Source organism: Wyeomyia smithii, chromosome 3 (genome assembly GCF_029784165.1).
Source record: "Wyeomyia smithii strain HCP4-BCI-WySm-NY-G18 chromosome 3, ASM2978416v1, whole genome shotgun sequence".
Classification (NCBI taxonomy): domain Eukaryota; kingdom Metazoa; phylum Arthropoda; class Insecta; order Diptera; family Culicidae; genus Wyeomyia; species Wyeomyia smithii.
This window is the reverse complement of record NC_073696.1, coordinates 245,363,350-245,389,437: the sequence shown is the minus strand read 5'-3', so window position 1 is coordinate 245,389,437 and position 26,088 is coordinate 245,363,350. Positions and strand designations below refer to the sequence as shown.

The 26,088-nt window shown below is 37.0% G+C and overlaps 1 protein-coding gene across 4 annotated transcripts in view; it reads right to left on the bottom strand.

Annotated features, from left to right (window-relative positions):
* The window catches only part of LOC129732673 (high affinity copper uptake protein 1), an 80,795-nt gene that overhangs the window by 39,706 nt on the left and 15,001 nt on the right, over nucleotides 1-26,088 (bottom strand). For 2 of the 4 annotated variants that reach the window (XM_055693753.1, XM_055693757.1), the window contains exon 1: nucleotides 13,965-14,124. The exons of the other annotated variants lie outside the window; for them this stretch is intronic. The gene's annotated coding sequence lies outside the window, so the exon portion shown is untranslated. Of the gene's footprint in view, nucleotides 1-13,964; nucleotides 14,125-26,088 lie in introns of those variants that run through there. 4 annotated transcript variants of the gene reach the window in all.

Below are 26,088 nucleotides of genomic sequence, written 5' to 3'. Positions count from 1 at the left end.
CGTAGAAGGCTGAGCTGTAGAAGGTGAATGTGGAGGATGCTGCCATACAGGAGGTGAGGTGGCCGAAAACAGGAGAACGCGAATTCCGGGCAGTAGATCCTATTGCGGGCACTTCATTTAAGTACCACATCTACAACAGTGACGGCGTGAAAGCAGAAAGGGGAGTCGGTTTCGTGCTCATAGGGAAACAGATAAAACGTGTCGTTAGATGGAGGCCGATCAGTGACCGTATATGTGTGTTGAGAATTAAGGGCAAATTTTTCAAGTACAGCCTGATAAATATGTACGCACCGACAAACGATAAACCCATGGAGAGAAGGAGGAGTTCTATGAGCTTCTGGAAAAGACGTATAATGAGTGCACAAAGCACGACATCACGATCGTCATCGGGGATGCAAATGCGCCAGTCGTGTAGGAGAACTTCTTCCGCCCCGTGATTGGTAGAGAAAGCCTCCACTCTACTACGAACGACCACTATAACACTATCATACACAAGGCAAACAACATGTTAGGGTTTATCAAACGCTTCTGTTATAATTTCCAAGACCCGTACACTATCAAAACTTTGTATATTGCCTATGTGAGGTCAATACTGGAATACTGTAGCATTGTGTGGTCTCCTCGTCCTGGCGTACATGAAGAAAGAATAGAATCAGTACAAAAGCAATTTCTACTATATGCTCTTCGTAAGCTAGGTTGGACCACACATCGTCTTCCGTCATATGAAGCACGCTGCATGTTGATTGACATTCAAACATTAAAAGAACGGCGAGAGTACGCGATGGCTTCATTTGTAAACGATATCGTTTCGCAGAACGTTGACTCAGCAGTACTACTTTCTAAATTGAACTTTTATGCACCCATTCGACAACTTCGACACCGTAGTTTATTTGCTCTTAACCATCATCGTACGGAATACGCAAAAAATGGACCTATGAATAGTATGATGAATTCTTATAATCAACACTGCGAAGCCATTGACTTTACGATGTCCCGGTATAAACTGAAACAGTATTTCAAGTCCTTGAGGCTGAGGACACAAAATTAATTTGTTTTATGTTCGTGTATAGTTTAGAAATTATTGTAACTAGTCTACATATATGATTGACGAAATAAATAAACAAACAACGGCCTGAGAGTTGTCAATTTCGCTGCAGCCAGATGTATGGCTATTTGTAGCACCTATTTTGCACGCCGGAATATACGTAAGCACACCTGGAGGCACCCAAATGGAGAGGCATGCTCTCAGATCGACCATGTTCTGATTGATGGTCGGTACTTTTCAGACGTTACAGACGTGAGGTCGTCTAGAGGACCAAACGTTGACTCCGATTATTATCACGTGGTATCCAAGATTCGCGCCTGATTGTCCAACGTGTTGAAATCCAGGACGATAAGGAGGATACAGTTGAACATCCAGCGGCCTTCAACTGGAGAAGTGGCTACAGAGTACCTGCGGAAGGTTGATGAGCGGATCGAGGATCAAGTTGGAGCTAGCCTGAATGAACAGTTATGCCTCCACTGTTCATTCAGGCTAGCTACAATCAGTACAACCAGCACCACAGCGGGAGAAGTGTTGGGTACATCTGCGGCAGCAACGTCCAATGAGTGGTTTGACGCTAAATACCAGCGAGCGACGGATGAAAAGAATCGCGCCAGAGTTCACATGTTAGATACCGGGAAGCTAGAGCTGCTGAAAAAAGACTCCACCACCGGAAGAAACGACAGCATTGGGAGCGTATTCTTGCGGAGGCGGAAGGTTGCTTCTCTAGACACGATGCGAGAAGCTTCTACAAGATGATTAATGGAATCAGGAACCGAAACGTGTCAGTCCCTGTCATGTGCAACGATAGGGAGGGGAACCTGATTACTGATAGAACGGAAGTGGCCAGGCATTGGAAGGAGCACTGTATGGATGTATGGTGAAGAAAACAGCGTAGTCGAAAGGTGCAGGATGGTGATTGAGGCAAAGGATGATGGTGGGTAAAGCTGTGGACCCACCATCCATGGACGAGATTGAGAAAGCAGTGAAAGAGCTGAGGAACTGCAAGTCAGCTGGTAAGGACAGCATTTTTGCGAACTGCGAAGTCGGGAGCGAACAGCTGTATCGTGTGTTACACCGGATTACGCTGATAGTGTGGTCCGATGAAGAATTACCCTCGGACTGGCTGGAAGGTCTCATACGTCCGATCTACAAGAAAGGCCATCGCCTGGACTGTAGTAATTATCGGGGCATAACCCTTGTTAACACCGTTTACAAAATTCCTCGAGAAAGTTCGAGCATTCAACCTACAGACTTACCTTCATAGACTTTAAGGCAGTGTAAGATACAGTTAAGAGAAATGAGTTATGGCAAATGATGCTCGAACATGGTTTCCCAAGAAAACTAATTAGAATGATACACGCCACCCTTGCAGGCTCTATATCATGCGTCAGGACAGCTCACTACGTTTTTTTAAATCCGCGTAAAGTTGTCCAGCAAGAAGGGCTTTAGAAAAAACCCGAGACGCTCTAGAACCAGTATTTATAATTGTCCTCTTTGACGAACATTCCGAATCTTTCGGTGGGCGGAGAGTATTTTTTGGATTAAGTCTTTTACTAGATAAACACTTAAACGTTTCTGGTTCCAAACCCACGTTAATTCGGAAATTCGTGAATTTTTTTTTTAAATTAGCGCTGTAAAAAAAACCGCGTTAAGTAAAAAATCCGCGTACAAATAACCGCGGTAATTCAAAAAGCCGCGTTAAAAAAACCTCGTAAAAATCCGCGTATAAAAAACCGCGTAAAAAAAACCTGACTGTATTTCAAATTGTCCTCTTTGACGTTCATTCCGGATCTTTCGGAGGGTGGAGGTTTTTTTTTTACTAAATCTTTTACTAAATAAACACTTAGACGTTTTTGGTTCCAAACCCACGTTAATTCGAAAATTCGCAAATTTTTTTTTTGAATTAACGTGGTATCGCGTAAAAGAGAACCGCGTTAATTCAAAAATCCGCGTAAAAAAATCGTAAACAAAACCCGCGTATAAAAAACCGAGTAAAAAACCTGACTGTATTTCTAAAAGAAATTATGACAGCTTTTCAAGTTTCCCGGAAGTTTCTTCGGAAATGGATGAGCAAATGAAGCGGAAGATATGTAGATAAATAATTTTCCGGTATGAAGCCACATTTCCCGGTTTGCCCGTCTTTTTCCCGGTGATTTAAAGTTCACGTCTTTTTCCTGTTTTTCCGGTAAAGTGGCCACCCTGATAGTATTTATTAGGTATTTCCGTTTGAACAAAGGTAAAAAAATTAGAGTATATTTGATCTGACATTTCCTTTTCAGAATGCGAGAAAAAACTTCAAAGTAACCTTTGCATTAAAAAACCTGAATTAATCCACCTAGCGGTCAGACCCAGCCTTTTAAAATATTGATGTTGTAATTTATACATATAAAAATGCAGTCCGGAATGTCTGTCTGTTTGATACATATAGGCTCGGAAACTACCGAACCGATCGACGTGGAAATTTGTATGTAGGGGTTTTTGGTCCCGATAAAAGTTCCTATGACAGTTTGAGACCCCTCCCTCTTCTGGAAAGGAGGGGTCCAATACAAATGAAACATACACTTCTGCAAAAATCAAGAACGAACCAAGCAAATGAAACCGAATTTGGCATGTGGATGTTTTGAAGGGTAATAAATAATGGTTCGACGCCCCTCCCTCTTATGGAAGCACATGTTTCTGCACAAATTTCTGCACATCTCGCGAACTAATCAACTAAATGGAACCATATTTGGCAGGTAAATGTTTTTAGTGGTAACAAATATGTTCCATAATCGACCTCAGGCAACATTTTGGATTGTAAGATAGCAACTTCCGGTTTCTGGAAAACAGCCAAAAATGGACGATTTCCACCCAATATAATAATATCCGGATGAAGAAGGATACACAGGAGCTAAATTCGACCACAGATACCATTTTGAATTCTAAGATGGCGACTACCGGTTTCGGAAACACAGCGGCAAACGACAAAATACCACCCAAAAAGGGGGGTATTTTCGGAAGCGTAATGATGCACTGGAGCCACAAATCGACTTCAGACACCACTATGAATTGTAGGATGGCAACTTGTGGTTTCTAGAAAACAGCCAGAAATGGCCTAATTCCGTCTAACATGAGTGTCTCCGGATCTAGAATGATACACAGCAGCTGAAATCGTTCAAAGACCCCTTTTTGGATTCTAGGTTGGCGACTCCCGGTTCCTGGAAAACAGCGGAAAATGAGCGAATTACACCCAATGTGGGTGTTTCTTCAACCAGAATGACGCTCAGAGGCCAGAAATTATCTTAAATATAATTTCGATATCCAAGATGGCGACTTCCGCTTTGTGAAAAACAGCCTAAAATAACCAAATAACATCCAATATGAGTAACTCTGGAACCAGAATGATGCAATGAGCTAACAATTGACCTCAGGCAGCATTTTGAATCGCTAAATGGCAACTTATAGGAAACAGCCGAAAATGACCAAATAATACTCAACATGGATATTTCCGTAATTGAGATGATGCATAGAAACCAAACATTGACCCTTGACACCATTTTGAGTTCAAAGACGACCACTGTTAGTTTCTGGAAAACAACCAAAATAACTAAATACCTCCCAATATGAATATTTCCGGTGTCAGATTGATGCCAGAAAATTTGCTGAAAATGACCGAATACCACCCAATATGAATATTCAGAATTAGGGCGATGTACAGAAGCCAAAAGTCGAGGATGTTGTCATTTCGATAAAACCAATCATTTCAAACGATTTGTCTTTTGACTTTGATCATATCCTATGGCCGATTCGTCGTGCATTTGCAGACGATGTGCAAGGAATCAATAATTTGGAACGTTCAAATATTACAAAACCACATTTAAATTATGTGGAGACCACATATATCAATCAAAGCAGGTATAGTTTTAAATAGCCTTTGAATTCCTTTTCTTTACATAACTTTCGAGCCACATATCAAGATGTTATGAAGTTTGTTATTTGTAAATTTGAGAGATGACTCGTTCGTATGACACTAGTTATGTTCAAATGAGTCATGTAATTTTTGAAATAATAGACATTCGTTGTTTTATTAACGATTTAATACAAAACGGTGGCTTAAGTTCAATTATAATCAAATGAAATGGGAACGTATAGGGCAGTCAAACTTTGAAACCCCTTAACTAGCCCGCTCATCTGATAATAATATTGATCAAATCGGTTGTGTAGTTTCTGAGATAATGAAGTTTTATGATTTTCACATTTTGGTACTTTACAGACGAAGTTACAGTCCGATTACAGTAAAATTCAATAGGGTGTTACGAGGCAGCTAGACTTATTAGTTGGCTTATTTTTGTGGAAATCGGGTCAGCCATCTCTGAGAAAAGTGAGTGAGTTCAATTAGTCTTCGAAATATGTTCCTTTTCAAAGCTGGATTTCACATTTTTAAACATAACAGGCAAACTAATAGTCTGATTGCAAAACAAATCAATAGGTCTTATGGGGCAACAAGACATTTGACACTGATTTTATGAAAATCGGTTCAGCCATCTCTGAGAAACATGAGTGAGATTAAGTAGTCTTCAAAACACGTTTCTTGTCATAACTTTTGAACCACAAGTTCAATCTTTATGAAATTCAAAAGTTAAGGGTATTTTAGGTAGCCCGTTCATTTTAAATCAATTTTGTTCAAATCGGTTGTGTGGTTTTCGAGATAATGATGTTTCATGATTTTTACATTTTGACACATAACCTCTAAACTAAAAATCCGATTACAATGAAATTTAATAGGGTCTTATGGGGTAACAAGACCTTTCATTTGCAATTAATTTCATGAGAATCGGTCCAGCCATCTCTGAGAAAAGTGAGTGAGAATAAAAATCTGCACATACACACACACATACATACAGAAAATGCTCAGCTCGTCGAGCTGAGTCGAGTGATATATGCCATTCGGCCCTTTGGAGCACTTTTATACTTTCGGTTTTGCAAGTGATTGCTATACCTTTCTAGGAGAAAGGCAAAAACTGTTTCGAATGGTCATAAAAACCAAGACAGATAATTAAGTTTGATAAATTTCCCATGTGAGATAATTATATTAGCTTACAGGCAAAAACAATTCAACGCCCTGGCGAGCGGTCTTCCTGCAGTTAACCGAGAAGTTCGCCATGGCGTACGAAAACATTGCAGGCATGTTTTTGAGTTCTTTCTTCGTTTTATTATTCAACTCTTCCAATGTTGTCCTCCAACAGGTTGCCCAGAAATTACGATTCAGGTTTGCCCAGAAATTATCGATGGGACGCAGCTGAGGAACGTTGGGCCGGTCACCAAGACTTGAGTACTACATCGATATTTAGCCGCTCCATCTTTTCCAACGATCGTTTGAAGTAGGCCGACACCAGATGCGCCCAGAACCACGCGTATTCGCACTTATTATATTTCTTGATGAACGACGCAACTTCCGGTAGGCCCTTCGTACTATAAATTTCCCCGTTCACGGCCAATCCGGAGCGAAAGAAGAGCGGCTTTGACATCCCCTTCTCGCTGATTGTCATCCACAGCAGCACCTTCTTGAGAAACTTGAAACTTGTGTGTGGAATGAACTTCATCCTGAATTTCAATACTTTCGTGAAGGAAATTAAATACGCAGTGCCCTGCCAGTCGTTGCCATCCAGGGTGAGATGTTGTATGTTGTATGTAACTTGGATGATACGTGTTTTTTCTGCGAAATTTGAACATGTTTTGAAAAGCAATAATAATCTATTTGGGAACACTTCCGCCCAAGAAAAAAAATTTTTTTTTGATTTATTTGGTTAATTTTTTGGTCTTACATCTATAAATTTTAAAAAAAAAGCAAACAGAGATAAAATTCGAATTAAAAAAAATCAACAGTAAAAATCAGGTGACATTCCAAGAAAACTCTAAACAGCGAAATTTTTGTTGTTGTGGTTCTATGAAAGATTATGGATTGACTGAAGATAAAACCCCACAAAAAAAAAGTTTATTTGCTATTAATTTTTATTGAATTGATCCAGTAAAGCAAAAGACAAAAAGAATGAAAAACTGCTATTACGCGGTTTTAGCCATAAACTTAAAATCTGAGGAGTCCACAAAGGCACCGAGGCCTAGGGAAATTTACTTTGAAAAAAATAAATTAAATTAATTTACAGTCAAACAACATTCTTATCTACAAGTTTGTTATACTTTGAGATCCGCTAAATTTTGGATAACGGTTTAAATTCTAGTTTGTTTCCGCCAAAAGGAAACAGTTTTCATCTCCGTGGAATTCAAGACACCCAGCGAACAACGAATCAGCAAAAAACATGTTAGTTTTGATTCTAGAATTGACTAAAGCTCGCAGTCGGCAGCGAGGATAAAAAATTTGCTTTTAGTTTTTAAGATACCTTAAAAAATCAAGACACTAGCTAGATTTAGATGGCGCCGTTAAACATTTCTTTTGTATTGTGACGTGTCAAATAAATGTTGTTGTGAACAAAAAACAATCTCCGTGGAATACTTGAAAATCCTCACCATGATCAGTTTCTGACACAATTCTTACAATACACTTCACCCAACGAATGTGGATTGAGTGTTCAAGATTATTCAAAAATCCGAATCTTTCTGCCTAAGAACTTATTGATTTCAACTCCCGTAAAAACCAGGTGTTTTATATCATACGAAACTTTTTCTTTTGACTTGAAACTAACCTTGGAACGCCAGAATAATGTCAATTAAAGTTAGCATTCATCGTGTGTAGCCCGTTGCGTTCACCCAGAAGTCACTCAGCACCAGCAAAAAAAAAAATCGTGACCAACCATAATCGTGGTTGCGGCGGTTGGAAATTCCTGCTGCATATCCATGTATACAAGCACGAAACTTTTCGCGTGTGTTGAAAGTTTTAACTCGTTTGAGGTCTCGTTATGTACTAGAGAGCATGTGTGTGGGAGAAAAACTCACTGTGGTGAACATTTGAAAGAGGGTTTTGAATTTGATTAGTGATACAAAATCTTTCCTAATTGTATGTTATAAGTTGTTCCTTCCAAACTCAAAACGAATGTCTTCCATCGAATCGAATATAGCTGCAACCTGGCTACCATTGCTGCCGGTACATTCCACCTTACAAATCAAGGTCAGCTAGTTTGGTCGATCAGACTCTGACAATTTAGTTACAACTACTGAGTTAGCTGAGTTGAGGCGGTCGCTTTACCAATGGTCAGCTGTTTGGCGTGATTTTGAATCAGGAAAACCTGTTGATTTGATATGCTAACCTGTTATTAAAGGTAAAGCCGAAGTGAACTCGAATTGAGTGTGGCAAATTTTAGAACATTACTATTTGCTTGCGATGGATATTTGAATGCTTGAATAAATTCAAGTCTGAAATTTGCGATTAATTGTTCAATCATCAATATGGGTTCATATTGTAAGCGAGCTACATCGAAACTGGAACAAAGGCCATTCTAGTTTTTTCGGTCCAATTGTGCTTGTTGACAATTTATGAAACCAAACGAGGCTTTTGCGCTCTTTGTAACAACGCAGCTCTCTATATAATTTCCGGCGAACGGAAGTAAACACCATCCGGATACCTAGGTAAATGTCAGTACCTGAAACCAATGCAATGCTTTTAGAGATAGAGTGCAGTAGAGGCTGGTACTGGTTTGCAATTATCACCATAAAAAAACACCTTCTGTATGCTTTGCATAAAATAACTCTGCTACAAACAACAAATAGCCTTATTGGATTTTTATGTCTGGCTGATCCTGGAGTAAGTTATGGAACGACGTTGGGCGGATGCAATTTCAGAGGATGATAGGGGAAGCAAGAATTTATACAATATGGGATTTAACTCTTACTGAGAAGCTGGACTCCACACACCCGGTGAAATGGAAAAAGAACATGTCTAGAATAGTTATTGCAATCCACAACCGAACACGTAGTTTCAACATACAGTGTATTAGTGAGTCGGCTCGTGGCATATTGCCTGGACTGTCTCTGCTGATGCGCTCTTGCACCGACCGGCCGGCGATGCGTTGCCAGTCACATAAGCGGGTAGAATTTTCTCAGATTTCTTGGTGCCAATTGTGCTACGCAGAACCTGATTTCGCAGCGTACTCAATTAGCAGCAATTGTCTCGATCGGGTAATCAAAGCACCGCGGCAGCGTGAAACCGACGCCGTAGCATTATTTCCCAGAATCGGGCTGGCCTGGCCTGGGATGACAGGAAATTGCCTCGTACCAGTGTTATTAAATCAACAACCTGCATTCGTTGTTCCGCCGGGATAAGGCACAGCATAAGTCTGCAATTTTGGGTAGATTTCCTTGTGCAATATATTCTCTGTACGTGATGTGCTCGGTCATCGTTTTATCTAGCGAAAATACGTTATTTGTGTTATTTGCTAAAGAAGATGACAGAGGAGTTTAGAGAAAGCTCTGCATCCAAGCGTTACGTTCTGGTAACAATGCTTATCATTATACCGTTTTCATTGAGTCATCAGAGCAGATGTTGTGTGATGGTTATATCTCATGTTACGGTGGTTATAAAATTTTAAATTTGAAAGAAATTAGTATACTTAAAAACAATTGAACAATGCATTGAAAGGATGATATAAACAGAACAAGTTTGTTTTGCTGATGAATAAAATAATCTACAAAGTTAGTCCAGAATGTGTTGTTACCAAACAGTAAAATTACACACCAAATTCCATCCAAATCCAATTCAAATCCAATCTAAATTCAATTCAAATCCAATCCAAACCCAATCTAAATCCAATCCAAATCTAAATAATTTGAATCCAATCCAACTCCAATCAATATCCGATCCAAATTCAATCCAATCCAGTCCAAATTCACTCCAATCCAGTCCGAATTCAATCTAAATCCAATCCAAAACCAATTGAAATCAAACAAGGGTTGCCACTAGGTTTTGAGAAAATCTGGCAAAACGAAAATAAAAAGTCTGGCAAAAATCTGGCACTCATTTTCGGATAAAATTCCTGCCAAAATTTGAAGTTATGACCTTTTTGTGTTCTCGCCGATCGTAGGTAGGCTAAGGCCGGCCTTGACCCCTTTCGCAATAATGAGCTTTTTGCGAGACGACGCGAATGAAGTCTGGCAAAATATCTGGCTCATTGTCAAATATCTGGCAGATTCTGAGGTTTACCTGTTTGTCTGGCGCACAATCAGAAGTCTGGCAAAATCCAAATTTATCTGGTATACTGGTGGCGTCAAATCCGACCCAAATCCAATTCAATCTAGATCTAAATCCAATCCAAACTCAAATATAATTCAAATCCAATCTAAATCTCCAAACCATATCCCACCAAATTGTCATCATAATTTATTCCAAATCAATTTCGAATATAATTCAAATCAAATTCAAATTCAATCGTACCTAATCTGAATCTGATCCAAATCCAATCCATTTTTTTCAAAATCCAGACCAAATTTAATCCAAATCGAATCCAAATCCATTTGAAGTTCAATTCAAGTTCAATTCAAATTCAATGCAAATCCAACTTAAATTGAATCTAAATCTAAATCCAATCTAAATCCAAATCCAGCCCAAATCCAATCCAGATATAATTCAAATGTAATCCGAATCCAATCCAAGTTCAATCCAAATCCACTCTCAATTCAATGGATTGGAGTCAGAAGTCTAGCAAAATCCAGCTTTATCTTTATCCAATCCAATTTCCAATCCAGTCCAAATGCAACCCAAACCAAATCTAAATCCAATCCAAACCGAATCCAAATTCAATTCAAGTTCAATTCAAATTCAATCCAAATCCCATCCAAATCCAATCCAAAACGAATCAAAACCAAATCTCATCAAATTTTAATCCAAATCCAATTCAGTTTTTATCCAAATCCAATTCAAATTTATTCCAAATCCAAATTAAAATTCAAAAATCAAATAAAAAGCAAAATACATTCCAAATTCAAATCCAACCAAATTTTAATCCAAATCTAAATGCAATCCAAATCTAATAAAATTTTTATCCAAATCCAATCAAATTCCAGCTCAAACCCAATTAAATGCAATTCAAATCCAAACAAAATTTCTATCCAAATCCAATTCAGATTCAATCCAATCCTAGTTAAATCTAAATCCAATTCAAATCCATTCCAAATTCAATTTTTGTATTTTCTGCGGGTGAATTTTTTTTGGCTTAAGAGTAATTTCCAAAACAAGGCGTATGTATTTTGGTATGGACTTTATATAAGTGCATTGACATCATTGTAGTTCAGAAACCTTTGACTGTATAGAAATACTGTATGATAATGAATAGTATGAAATAGGCAAGCATCCTTGTAAAAAATACACTGTTAAAGACGAAACTCCAAATTACATCAACAATACAGTTAAATTTTCTAATCAAATTTATTTTTTGTTTTATTATTCCATAACTTTTAATGAAAAGCCCTGAATAAATATATAAAACGAATTGTTACTTAAAAATATGCAGGATATTCCAAAATTAACAGAACTCAAAGATTTTAAAACTATGCAGTACTAGAATCTAACACTCTAAATTGTCAAAAACGTAGGATTTCGCGTCAACTCGACTGAGGGCTGGCAGCACCCTCTCAAAACTCAATGAAACTTTGTGGATGTGTAGGCCTTACTACCCTAATAGCCCATTGTCAGAAGCGTGCTCATAACTAATTCCTTTATCCACCTGCGTCAGGGCAAATCTGCAGAGGAATAAAAAAACGACATCGCGATTTACGACGCAAGTAAGAAAGAGATGCCAGTTAATTGTTTACGAACTTAGCACGTGCGATGCTGGGTTGAAGCTAACAAAATTTACAGTGCGCTTCGGGCGCCAGGTCCATACTGTGTTAAAATCGAGCGAATAAAGAAGGGTTTTGACAGCAGCAGGTTGTTTTCAGAAAATCGCTGTAAGAAACTTTGCATATTTTTTCTAAAATTTATCGGTACTAACATTTGAAAAGGGCTGTTTTTGTTTAAATAGGTCAATATATCTGAATAATCACAAAAAATAGAGTAAAGTTGTCAAGGAATGACTTCTAGGGAATCGTCTGAACTTTCATTTAAAAATATTGAAAATAATTAGAATTGAGATTCTACACTAAAAAAAAGCAAACAGTGGTTTTTAACAAATCGATCATCTCAGATTTTTTTCAAAATATATTTTTACAAAAACAATTCAGTTGCCTAGTTGAATCCAGAGAGGGTGCTGCCAACATTTGATCGAGTTGGCGCGAAATTTCTTCAATTATATTACTATTTTCTTAAACCCAAAAAAAGAGGAGTGTATTTTGAAAGATTTTCAAAGATTTGGGCATTTACAGATTTGAAGAAATAGTTGGAAAATCGAGATCTTATGATTGTGATATAAAATTTAAGGTCCTGTTATTTTTAATATGTAAAATGAAAGTTCTTTCTTGAGTTCTAAAACATTCAAATAATACATTCTACTATACATCTTAAAATCATTAAATTACACTAGTCGACGAAAGTAGCACTAAAGCTCAAAATAGTTGACCTAAAAAATCATAGGTTTTAATCCATTCCTGTGCATTTTGGTGCCTCTAGTGTATGCAGAAGTGTGTCAAAATTCCGCATAGTAATTGCTCGCCGGGTTCGTCGCTTCTAAGTTGGCTTATAAGAAAACTCAATGAAATCTCAAAAAAAAAAATTTCAGTCTATTACTGCATCAAAATTCACAAAAAAGGTTGAAAAGCTATAATCTTTCTTTTTTTTTGTAGTTTGAGCTCTATGGCAAAGCCTGTGTTATCCTCTAATCACAAAATTACTAGATTTTAAATGGCAAAAATTTTAAAAATTCAACAAAAATTAAATCTTTTAGTAATGAAATCTCAAAATCCTGAGATGCAAAATGTTTCGAAATACTATCATTCAAAAACATCGAATAATTTAAATATTTTTTGGAGTTTTAGGCATTTTCGTCACATCACAATCTCTGGGATCGACAGTTTCTATAGCATCTTTACAGTGATTATACTGGTGTCGTCCCAAAATAAGATTTTCAATTTTTGATGTATGTTCTAAAATACTAATAACTTGAATCTAATTATTCGAAACTCCTCAATTAAACAATCCCAATTTTTTTTTCAAGGTTAGAATTCTGAAATTCGCAAAATTCCGAAAATTTGATCACAATCCTTGAGTTCGTAGAACTTGAATTTGATTGACAAAATACTAAAATCCTTGCATGTTTAAATCCTAAAATCACAAGAATTTTAAAAAGATAGACTTATTCAAAATCCCTAAATCACTGAGAAAACAAGATTTCAAGAACAAATGAATGATTATTCAGAATTTCATCATTTTGGGACTTCGGGATTTTAAAGTTTTGTGAAGAACTTTGTAGTTTGTTTTTAATTCAAGCTTGAATTCAACATTAACATAAGTTAATGTGAAAAACAAGATACTTTTACTTGCTTTTCATTTTTCTACGACTATTTCAATAACTATTTAAGAACAACATTCCACAAGCAGTCAAAATACGACTGCTGACGAGCGGAAAAATTAATTGGCTTTGGCGTAATTGTACTCATCACTTCATTTGTAAATCTGTTAGCCAAGCATCGATTTCGGGATTCAAATTACACTCAATCAAATGGATGTTCGTTGTAAGTCTATGTTATCCACGTTCCAAGTTATGGTTGCTATAAACACCGCTACGATCGTAAGTAATTAAATAAACACTGTTAAACAGGGTTATGTTTCAAAATGGGTTTAAGCATCACTAAGCGGTTTCACTTTCTCTGAATAATGACTAAACCAGGATCGAATTTCCACCAGCTGAAAGAACGAATGACAATGTAAATTTATGTTTTGACTCCATTATTCTTGTGTACAAGAGCACACAACCGCCCAATTGTGCGCGTACACAGTTTACACAGCTGGCAGTTTTTCACGCGAATGATAACACCAAAATAATCGTTTAATTCTCCATACCTTCAGTGCTCTTCGGAGCCTTAAATTGAACAAACTATACGGCCCCCAAGCATCCGAAAAACTGCTAAGTGTGCTCGAACCGCGCCGAATTGAACTTGACCTTGCCGTAGCAGAAATCAACACGACTGTTAGCACCGATAACAAACGACAGACTGATGCAGTCGGAATTCGCTCTCGTTACGCTGCAGTGCAAGACGAAAGGAAAACACAATCGTGTGTTTATGCACTTCAAGAGATTTGCGAACAGGCCCGATTTTGTGCGGATCGTCTAGCACTAAGCAGATATGATTCTGGAGCCCGCGCCATGCCACGTGAATCAAACCGGGAAAAACTTTCGCTGTACCCTGTTGGGAGGGGGTTGATAGGAATTAAACCAGATGGATGCGGCTTAATGGAGCAGTGTCGACAGCGGTGGAATTGTTTTTTTGTTTTCGGAATTTCCTACTAAAGGATGTGTACTATTCAAAGCAGTTTTGGGGAATTCGATTGGAGTGATGTTGTAAATGAAGAAACAACTGAGCTAATCTTTTGTTGAGTTAACAATTCAACATGTGTTTTTTATATTATTTTTCTATTTCTCGAGAACAGTTCTTGAAATTGGAGTATTCAAAATATTATTACTTTATTTATAAAAAAAATTCTCTGTGTGGGCTCCTCCCTGCGACCAGAGACATTTGATTCATTGGGATATGTACAAATTAATGTTTACTTAATGAAAAACTGATAGAAGAAAAATCAGAATTATGTAATCTTAGATAATATAAGATAAGAAAAGAGAAATGACAAATTTGTAAAAATCGAGACAACAATGGCATTTTTCCACGTTTTAAGCTGGAGAAAATACAAAGGAGTGCATATTTCAGCAAAACTTCGGGAACAGTTTAAGAATCCAGCTTACACTGTTCGTGGAAGCTCTATAACCATATCACTTCGTGAATAAAATAAACAAATACGCACACTGTCATAATTTTGATACGATTATTGTATTTCAAATGAAACAAGTTGCTCGTTGAAAATTTCTGTTGTACGGCCCACTATACATGTTGTCCAAATGCATTTTAATGCAGACTAATGGAGACTGTCGTACTTTCCCATCAATATATTTATAGTTAGAAAAAAAAAACACTCAACAACGAAGACACAACGCATAGGTACGTGTGCAGCAATTTCGATATAAAGCGTTTATAACAAGATCGTAAGTAATGAACAAAGAAATTATTTTATTTTCAGAAATGCTTTGGATGCCGCTGGAATGAAACAATATCGAAGAAACGATCTACCTTCTAAGAACCCAGAAAGCTTTTCTTTCGGAGTGGGAAATTAAATTCAAGTGAAGAGCTCAATCGTTTCGAACCAATTTGTTTCATTCGAAATTTATTTTATCATTTAAATATGTAACAGTGAAGTCTTATTTTAACTAAAGCTCGAAATATTTCTGAGAAAATCTAGAAACTTTTATAACAGTGGTATCCTAAATTCTAAAACAAACAAATTTTTACAACAAAAAATCCCGAGAAAAAGTTTACACCATAAAATTAACAGCACTTATCATTCATAGCAGGAAATAGCTACAAATTATATTCGGCACTCAACAGCACAATCGTTATTGCTGACCAGCGTTACTTTTCGTGTCGCTTTGTCTATACTGTGACTCTACCGAAATGCAATCAGACAGTTAAGAAAATATGTACCCAAACGTAATCGATATCGAGAGTCGTTTAAATTTGCAACGCGCGTTCAAGCGTGTGGAGGTGCTGCGGTAAACTGAAGAACCGAATAACTAACTGTGCAAGCGACATCGACAATTAAAAGCACTTCTTGCAGAAGGCGTAACTGCTATGAAGGGTTCCCGCAGAAGTCCAACTGCAGGCTATCGCTAAGGGCAACATTATCAGCGTGCGGTCTTTCGCCCTGCCGCTTAACGCTGTTGACACAGCCAAAGCAAACATGTGCGGTCATCGCGTTGTGGTTTCCGCAGACACGTCGTGAGTTGGTTTTAGTTCATTTGGTATCGAATTATCATACGCTCATCAGAACAGAACACATTTGGTGCTCTGTTGTGTTGTGGGAAATGTGATGCGCTAGATTTCTGATGTTACGAAGCTCTGATGAAATTACTGTTTTATTAGAGCTAAGGGTAACCGACCATATCCAGCTCAAAACGTCCCTTTCCAATAGGACGTGGTCAAAGCTTGAACAATATATTTTCATATAAGTTATAACTAACATTTAATACAGATAAATTCTGCTCAAGATTTTCTCACGAAAATTAGGGTACAAAAAATTTGTAATAAAAACGATCTAGCCGAAGGTAAATGCCAATTAAGTTACCTTTTCTTATTTAAGGTACGCCATTAGACGTGAATTGCGTACACTGACCCTTGATTGTTATACATTATATGAGCTCTTGAATGTTTTCGTTTCTACCTACAATCCAGACAGACTATGAATAGGTACAATTTCTGAATTATTTATCTAATTTGTTCGCAACAAAGATCAAAATATGTAATATTGCTCACACTTTTTGATGGACGTTGCTATAACCGTGAATTATTGAAAAAAAAAGGACGTAGGATGCGGTACAAACACAAAATAAAAAATTAAAAGACAGAATTAAAGTCGGATATGAATATACCTATATTAGTTATGTTTTTTCCAAGTTGGTTCATTCAACCTCCTCTTCTAGGCTGGATGCCCACACCTTTCACTTAGCGCTACCCAGCAAATCCTTTTCAACAATCGCGACATTTTTCTTACACACTTTCATCCATTCGTTTCAAATCCTGGACGAATTTTATGATCATCATAAACACCTATAAATTTTTTATTGGGTGGCTCCGGCTTAAGAGGTTATATACCTTTTTAGTTTCCAAAAAAACGATTTTTTTTATTGCATTATCTTGAAGTACAACATCTCGAGAACATTTCACAAATTTTTATGAAGATCTGAGCAATAAGGAGAAAGTTAGAGCGATTTGCAGCGCGCGTCGCCACGGCTGCATAAGCTGAGCTTGAAACTTTATACGGGTTTATCTCGGAATGGTGTTTCTCAAATCGTACAAGGTATACAGCCCTAGGGTTGTATGAGATGTTGATGTGGGACTAAACACTGTAATTAGGGTATTTTTTGTTACAAAATATACAGAGTCTGCAGACAGAATCAATGCTCAGCGACTGTACGTATTTTTATTTTCAGCCTGCCCTGGAAATCAATTTTTGAAATATATTCAACAACACTCGAAAGAATATCCTTTATATCTGACGATATTATGCCTGTAGTATTTTTTTTTGTGCAAACAACATGTATTTTACAAGGCACAAGCATATCGTGTTTGTTGGAGAAGCACCAAGAATTTCTCGTGATGCGTCAAAGTCAGGATTAACTCTATATCCTTAAAGCCAAATCCAATAATACTTACGTTATCATGATGAATGGTTTTGTCTTATTTAACTCTGATTAAATCAAATCTTTAATATGGATCTTACTTTCAAAACAATATGGAAGCCCTTACAAAGGTTCATTAATTGGCAAACATAAGATATTTTAAACAAAATTGTTAACAAGTTCCAGCGAAAAATCGTAGCAATCAACAATTCTATTTTTGTTTTTTTTTGCTTAAAATTTTTTTTTATTTTTTTTACAACTATATTCGCTGTATTACGAAGACAGCTGATATACGTTTATTATGGCAAAGCTTAGAATAATAATATATCATCCAACAATTTTGAAATGTAAAAAGAGATTCTGAATGAATCTTAGTAAATAAACAAAAAATTCACCAGCATTCGCAGGATCTAACTCTTCTATAAATGTGTATATTCAGGAATTTACTTTTTCGAAACTATCCGGTCACGATTATTTAGTGAATATCGACAATAAAATTGAACAAATATCCGTTGAAAAATTTACAATTATGGTTGAGTAATTTAGGCAATCATATTTATGAGATAAACTTTCAATCACCATCAAAAGCAGCATTGCAGTTTTTCCTCGATTGCACACGGATAGAAATGTACGAACAAAAGTGTACCACTGCAATACGAATAGTACCGCTGCAGTACGAATAGAAGTGTATCGCTGAAATGTATGAATAGAAGAGTACCGCTGCAATCATAGACGACGAGAAACCTGCGGTTCTTTACTCCACTGGTACTGTTGCTTTTACCGGAATGTTTTCTTTCAAGACATCAGTTTTTATTAAGTTCTGAAAGCAGGTTTAGAAATTGTTTGAGGATGGGGATTGTTTCAAACTTTTACCTTCGAGACATCATATTAGTCTAAGCTCATGGAAGCAAAAATAAATTGACCTAGTGGGACGGGGAGACTGTCAATTTTTATTTCGATATTGATACAGAGAATATCACAGGGAACGGATGGTGTCCATTCACGTCGTCTGTGCTAGGAATGCTCGCATGTAATTGGTTCATTGTTCGCGTAAATTTGTCATTGAAACTTTCTAAATTTAGCAATGAAATTATAGTGATAACTAGCATATTACAACATTGTTATACATTTTATCTATCCAACAACAGTTGGTTATTGTTATTCATCATGTGGTTATGCTGTTATTAACGTTTGAAATTAGACGCAACATTCGCCAGTTTCATTTTCAATTTTACAGAATGTATCCCAGTATAGTAAACAAAGACGTAGTCCCACGTAAAAAATGACTTTGCTGTGATCCTGATTGCGGGAAAACTATTGAACCGACTTTCTTCATCTTTCTTTTTTTTTAATTCGCCGGTTCTTGAACGGTCGCTTTTCGAAACATACAGTTACATTTTGCCGCAAAATTTTTGTTAATGCAATTTTAGGCGCTCAAAACGTGCATTTTTGGGAAAAACGTTCCCGTTTGCACTGAAAACAAAACAAACAATATCGCACGCTTAACCTTGGGGCTAATAGCGGTCTCGATCAACTAGACTAGTTGAGAGAATTCGTTATCGATATTGTTTTTTGGCACATTTTGCATGTGTAGGATAAGTACAACGATACACCGTGCCCCAGTGCTGAATCTAGAAAAATTCCAGCTCGAAAAGATCCTCGCGACTCGATCGGATATCGAACCCGATATCACAACCGTGTGGGAGAGCTAGCCGACCGACATCGCTAACCACAGAGCCACGGGGACCACACGGGGCACTGAGAACAAAATACTCATAAAAGCGATCGTTCAAGGACACGGCACACTTCTAAACTAATGGAATAATATGAGTTTTTTTGATTTCAGTTGACCCGCTAAATCTCTATCAGGATCACCGCAAGTCTCTGCAAAAAAAGCATTTCGGGGAAACAGCCAGTATTAATTGGTATATCTCAAATTCAAACGTATTTTTTTTTGTTGATAAGCTGTACTTTCAGAAAAATACCACTTTGATGCAATAAAAATACGAGGCCAGTTCGCGAAGACCGCAACTAGGTCTTGTTTCGAGGTTCTCCGATCGGACTGAAACTTCCAGGGTTTGTTTATCTATATAATAGAACAATGTTTTGCATAATGTCAGATTTTTTAAAAAAGGGGTAAGTGGGGTAAATAAGCACGTCAAAAATTGATGTCCAAAAACTGCTAAAAACGTAGGCAGAGAGTAATTATTTTACGATTTGAGCAGTTTCCGAATACAAGATTTTGAAGCGCCTGTTTACTCCACTAACCTTTTCCAAAAACTTCAAATTCTGCCATAGTGAATCAGTGCATAAAGAACAACGACACAAAACGGAGCTTCGCTTCTCGCACAATGGGTTCCAAATAATGGTCAAAAACATGTTATCGAAAAATTGGATTTTCTCACGCATCTTTATAACGGCGTATTTTTTGAATATATCAAATGAAAGCTCTTGAGTTGCACTACAAAACGCATATATTAAGATGGCTTGACAAAGTAATTTTTTTCAATTCTCTTATCACCAATATTTAGTGGTTAATTTGTGAGTTCGAAATCCAATTTGTGGTAATTTGTGGTTAAGTGGTTTCCGAGAAATTTTCAAAAAACTGAGTCATGCCATCTTGAAACATGATATTTCTTCAAATGAATCGGACAACGATGATATATAGATCAATCGAAAGCTCTTAATTTGTGGTTCACGAAAATGTAAATTTTAAAATTATAATTATTAGTGTTTTTACAGAAATTTGTGTTTCATTGTTCACGTAGTTCAACGTTTTGTTTATTTGTTGATGACGCTGCTGGCCGCTAGTGGCGTTGGCTGTTTGCGCTGTTTGTCATTGCCATACTGAGCGTGCGTGTGGGGAATATGGTAAATATCGATATTCGGGGAACTTAGCCAACACACTTGCTACTACAGGTAGCCCAACAGGCGCAGAATGGATATGTGTAAATTTGTTGTCAAAAAGGATACCGGTAACGAAAATGTACTTTCAACGGAAAGCAATCCAATTCGACGGATTATTTTTCAGAACCAGTAGGAATGGCAAACAATAATTATCCCTTTTCATCACCCAGATTCTGAGAAATGTTTCGGAAATATTCAAACAAATGTTCAAATAAACTGCCGGGGTCCAACTTAATGTTGCTCTTCTGTTATTTTTTCATGCATATGTGCTAACTTATGAGCAAAGTTGTAAAGAAGATGTCTGCTGTCCGCAGGTCTGTTAAGCTACTAGTGGCAACGTCGCACAGAGGAGTACATAGAACAAAAATCTGGCCAAAATAAGAAAAAAAAAATAGTACGAGGGTGGTATCCAAGACACGACCGCATGTTTGGCGTAGGACTACGATAGTTTTATATTTCATTTAAAGAATTCAGACTTTGTTCGATTTGACCTCGTTTCACTTTCGACACGGTTTGACTTTGGCACACATGAGCCAAAAACGAACGGTTATGTTTAATCATAATTTATAGTTTTCTTGTTTTGCTTTTAAACAATTCAAACTCAACAACCACCAAGAGAAAGGCATTTTGTCCATTATGTTGCCGAAACCGAAACCAAAATAGACATGATCAAAGCAGTACTTAATACCGTGCTATACTTCTAATTACTCGGAAGGGTCATATCAAGTGTCTAAGTCGTTGAGGGCTTCATGCGGACGTTGCGTTTCGGATACTTCCAGATTATTGAGCCTAAATCCATCAAACGACACCTCTAACAACTTACAATCCTAAAACTAGTTCATTGGTGGCCACATATTGTTAAGGTCATATGCCACCAGAAAGTCATAGAAAGAAAAGCGTTTATTTTTAAAAATAATTTAGATTATTTATTTGCAGACATCTATTTAAGAAGAAAAAAATACTGTTTTCAACATTGATGAATACCTTTCATCCTAATGCAGTCAAATTTCTTTAACACGCGAAAAGGCAATTTTTTATATAGGTCCTAATTAAGAACGATTCAGTAGAAAGCAAACTTCTTTTCATCTTCAATTGCGCTTGTGAAAGATAGCTCACTCACCGATTTCAAAGCAGTATCATTGTCAGTTTCTTACAACTGCTTAGCAAAGAAGTCACTTAAAAAAATCCTGTATTCACAAGTTCGTTGGAAAAGTGACGATAAAGAGTTGCAGTTTTAAGTGGAAAATCTATATTCACAAAAATTTTGAAATTGACATTGGAATTTATGAGGATGTAACATGTCACAGTCATTTTTTTTTCATTTTAGGCCAATTGAAACATTTATTCATTAAGCAGAACCAGAAAAAAATCAATCAATTTTAAGATACCAACGAAAAAACAAACAACAAAATGCCATATTTAAAAGTCAATAAACAATAAGTTAATAAACCTAGCTCGGTTTGATAAACAACATTAACCTCTCCAACTTATGTTTGCATATTACAAGTCTGGCAATGACAGGTTGTGTTCATATGTTTAGTATCTTTACACGGTTGTGTTTATATGTTGTGTTTTGCGACAGGTTGTGTTTATATGTTTAGTAATATTTTCCTGCAGATGCTGATGTAATATTTTTGTAATTAAAAAATATGAATTTGAATGTTTAAAACCTAACGTCAAGATGCATATAATTTGGGTTTTCTCTATACCACAACCGCGTAATGCAACTAGGATTGTCATATTGAATTAAATTTATTTAACTGGAAAAATATAACCATCAGTACAGCTTAAACGAGCTATCTGAAATATCTGTTTAAAAATCTTTACGAAGCATATTGGTTTTCTATTGTCTTTTAAATAGCCTATAGTTGATGATTTAAATAAATCTGAGAAAAACAGAGTGTAGAATTCGAAAAGACAACAACCCAATGCAACTTCTAATTTTAGGAATTTGAAAGAAGTTTTTATCACTAAACATGGATATGAAAATCACTACGGTTGCAGTTCAAATGCCATCTACTCGTCACGATAACCAAAAGGAAACGAGCAACGGGGTAGCAAACTTCTGATTAGTAGAATGTTAACACAACTTTTGTTGAAGAGATATTTTAATTATTATATAACAATCTTTCGCAATATTCTACCTGTCGATTAAGACATCGGCGTTTGAAATCTGTTTAGGGATAGTAATACAATAAGCACTTTAAAACGATGAAAAAACATCTGTTGCAGCTATATAAAGCGAGCTCGTGATTGGTTGGAAGCTTCGAAACTGAGCTAGAAGAAGTGGATTTCAACTGAACTTTTCACTAATTTACTGTTCATCGTACAATGTACAACGAACAATGATATGCCAATTATCGTATCACATGCTTTGGCAACCGTCGTCGTTCGATCAAAGCATTGGTGGTCAAAATCTGTTCAGTTGTAATCACATATTGGATGCAACATCCAACATCGTGATATACTGTTGCGTACAAAATTATTTTATCCCCGGTCGCACAGTGTAGTGTGCGAACACGCACCACAGTACGTCGACAGCAGCTACATTGTTTCCACTTGGCTTGACTGCACACAAATGGCAATCGAGTGCTACTGCACTGACGACGAGCGACCGTCTTCTCATACATAGCCGGGGCAGTACTGTTGCCTGTGTCAGCATGTTTTCTTTCAAGACATCAGTTTTAATAACATTCTCACAACAGATCGTTTAATTGTCTGATAAAGGAGGTTGTTACTTTGTAACTTTCCGAAAAAGCTTTACTTTCAAGACATCAAAATAGTCTAGGTTCATAGAAGCAAATGTTAGTTGACCTATTGGGACGGGGAGATTCTGTCAAATTTTTTTTTGCCACTGAATAGAGGTTGTCATAGCAGGCAGTTGGTGTCCACTCATGAAGTCTGTGCCAGGAGTGCTCGCATGTGATTGGTACATTGTTCGTAAAAATACGACCTTGAAACTTTTCATCAATTTTCACTGTTTAAAAATTAAGTAACAATGATATATGAAGAATCACAAAATTGTCCATCGTTTTATCAATCCAACGACATATTGATTATTGTGATCCATCATGTGGTTACATCAGTATTACCATTTAAAATCTTTCATTGCGACGTTACATCTTGGTTTTTAGTTTCCTCAGAATGTATCTCGATATAGTGCGGTTAGACGTAGTCCTACGTCAAAAATTGTCGCTTTTTGGTGCCGCTATATTTTTTCTGCAGCTTAAATAAATGCTTCACAATATACCATCACTCGATTAACGTTAAGCGGTATTATCATATGCTGGGAGCGCTTTAAACATTGACAAATTTTCAAGCATTTTTTGGGAATCGAACCAATTCATGACATATTTGGCTCATGCTGAAAACAGAGTTTCAGTTCAACAAAGATTAATTGAGATTAGTTAAGTGAATGAATTTCAACTAATTTAAGTTAACTTAAAATAAACTTGATGCACAGAATCAATAATCCAGGTAAATAACACGCTGTCCAAAAGCCTTTTTCTAAACTACGTAGGTTCCATGAGGCATCATATAATCTGTGAGCAACAAATTCAAAATTCAAAATGAAGATATTTTGCCACATCATTTTTCTTGTAAATTCTTCGATTTGTTTCGCTGCCCGTTTTGCGAACACAAATTATACGAGCGTATTGCTTCATCTATTCAATAACATTAATGAAGCCACATAGGCTATGTAAATGTAAACATCAAGTTATGTGCGTGATATTTAGAGTTACTCTTTGATACAATACTCGAACCAGCCACTTCCACTTCTCACTCAAATATTTTCCAACATATTACTAAACAGTGGCGAAAATATTTTTGGCCAGGTTTCCACTCGAGTTACTTCTCTGTGCGATCGAAAAATAATCCGTCGAATTTGGATTGCTCTCCTATGAAAGTACATTTTCGTTACGGGTATCCTTTTTGACAACAAATTTACAAATATCCATTTTGCGCCTGTTGGGCTACCTGTAGTAGCAAGTGAGTTGGCTAAGTTCCCCGAATCTCGATATTTACCATATTCCCCACACGCACGCTCAGTATAGCAGTGACAAACACCGCAAACAGCCAACGTCACTAGCGGCTAGCAGCGTCATCAACAAATAAACAAAACGCAGAGCTACGTGAACAATAAAACATAAATTTCTGTACAAACACTAGTAATTATGACCTTAAAATTACATTTTCGTGAATCACAAATTAAGAGCTTTCGATTGATGTATATATCATCGTTGTCCGATTCATTTGAAGTAAAATCATGTTTCAAGATGACTTGACTCAGTTTTTTGAAAATTTCTCGGAAACCACTTAACCACAAATTACCACAAATTGGATTTCGAACTCACAAATTAACCACTAAATATTGGTGATAAATAAATTAAAAACAATTATTTTGTCAAGCCATCTTGATATATGCCTACAAAACGTATTATTTGGATTTTAATGTTCTTGAGCAGTCAGACGATGAAGACCCCAAATCCCTTATCGACCTAGACGGCTCAATTTGCTTTCTTCCATATTCCGAGGGTACTGGCTTTTTTAAGAGGGGAGATGTTACATCAAGGCAACCAGTGAAAAGTTGTCCTTGACATCAGAGTGGGAAATTTGATTATTTTTTGTCCAATCTCGAATGGACAATGGACAGATCTTTAGTAAAAATTCTTAAGTTCATTTGAACCTTTGGACGTATCAGTGATCAACACTAAATTTCATTTTTTCAATAAAAGTTAACTAAACTAAACTATAATTTAATTTACACTAAACGTTCCGTAGAAAGATAACAATAACAATGTTGTTAAATAAAAACCATCTTCCTTTTGTCCTCCACAAATCGCTCCAGTGCTAATTCAGTAAATTTCTCACGATTGTTGTTAACCATCTGCCGATGAATACTCAGCAAGCAGAGAGCACTAAACCGCTGTTCAACCATTGTTGACCTCAGCCAGGTTTTCACCCGACGTAATGTGCTGAACGAGCTTTCAATCATGCATGTTTCACATGGTAGAGCAAGTGATATTTTAATTGCTTTCTCAGTCGCAGGGAAGAAAGAACGGGCTTCATCTAGCAGGTTTATAAGATCCAGCTCCTCCAAGTTCTTACGATCTGCTCTCATGCTGCTGCAATGTTGATACCAGAATTCCACCTCTCCAACAAGATTGCTAACTTCGTAAAAAATTACGAAAGCTTCGGTTTTGCACTTGAACTCTTCCAACGACATGGGTATTACGTTAGCGGGATGCAATAAGGACAACGCGTAGGCAGGAACATTGTGAGGTTACAAGAGAACAATGGTAAGGAATTGCCACAGCTCGGTTCCGATACTCCAAGCTAGTTGATGCAGGCGGATTTGCCCGGTACTTTTGCCGCTGCTATGTCCTTGGTGGATCAACTGAAAAACCTGTGCTATTCCACGCAACAAGCATTTTAATCAATTATTTTTATCTGACTGATACTACATACAAATATTTCTATAGGCTGAAGATGTCGTTATGTGCTTTTAGAGTTATTGAAAGCAAAATTCTGCACCAGTGCCAACAATTAGGGGAGGGGGCAATGCCCCCCTCCCCTGCCCCCCTATGGCTACACCTATGCACCCTGGAGTTCGTGCAACTACACACCTCATCACTTCCCGCTACGTTTGGCCATCGGTGCGACGAGATTGCAGAGAATTTGTAACCTCTTGCATTCCGTGTCAAAAATCCAAAGTGCATCGACACAACAAATCACCTACATCGCAGATTGCCATACCAGAGGGACGATTTGCGCACATCCACATGGACATCATAGGGCCCCTACCACCATCAGAAGGTAATGCCTATTGCT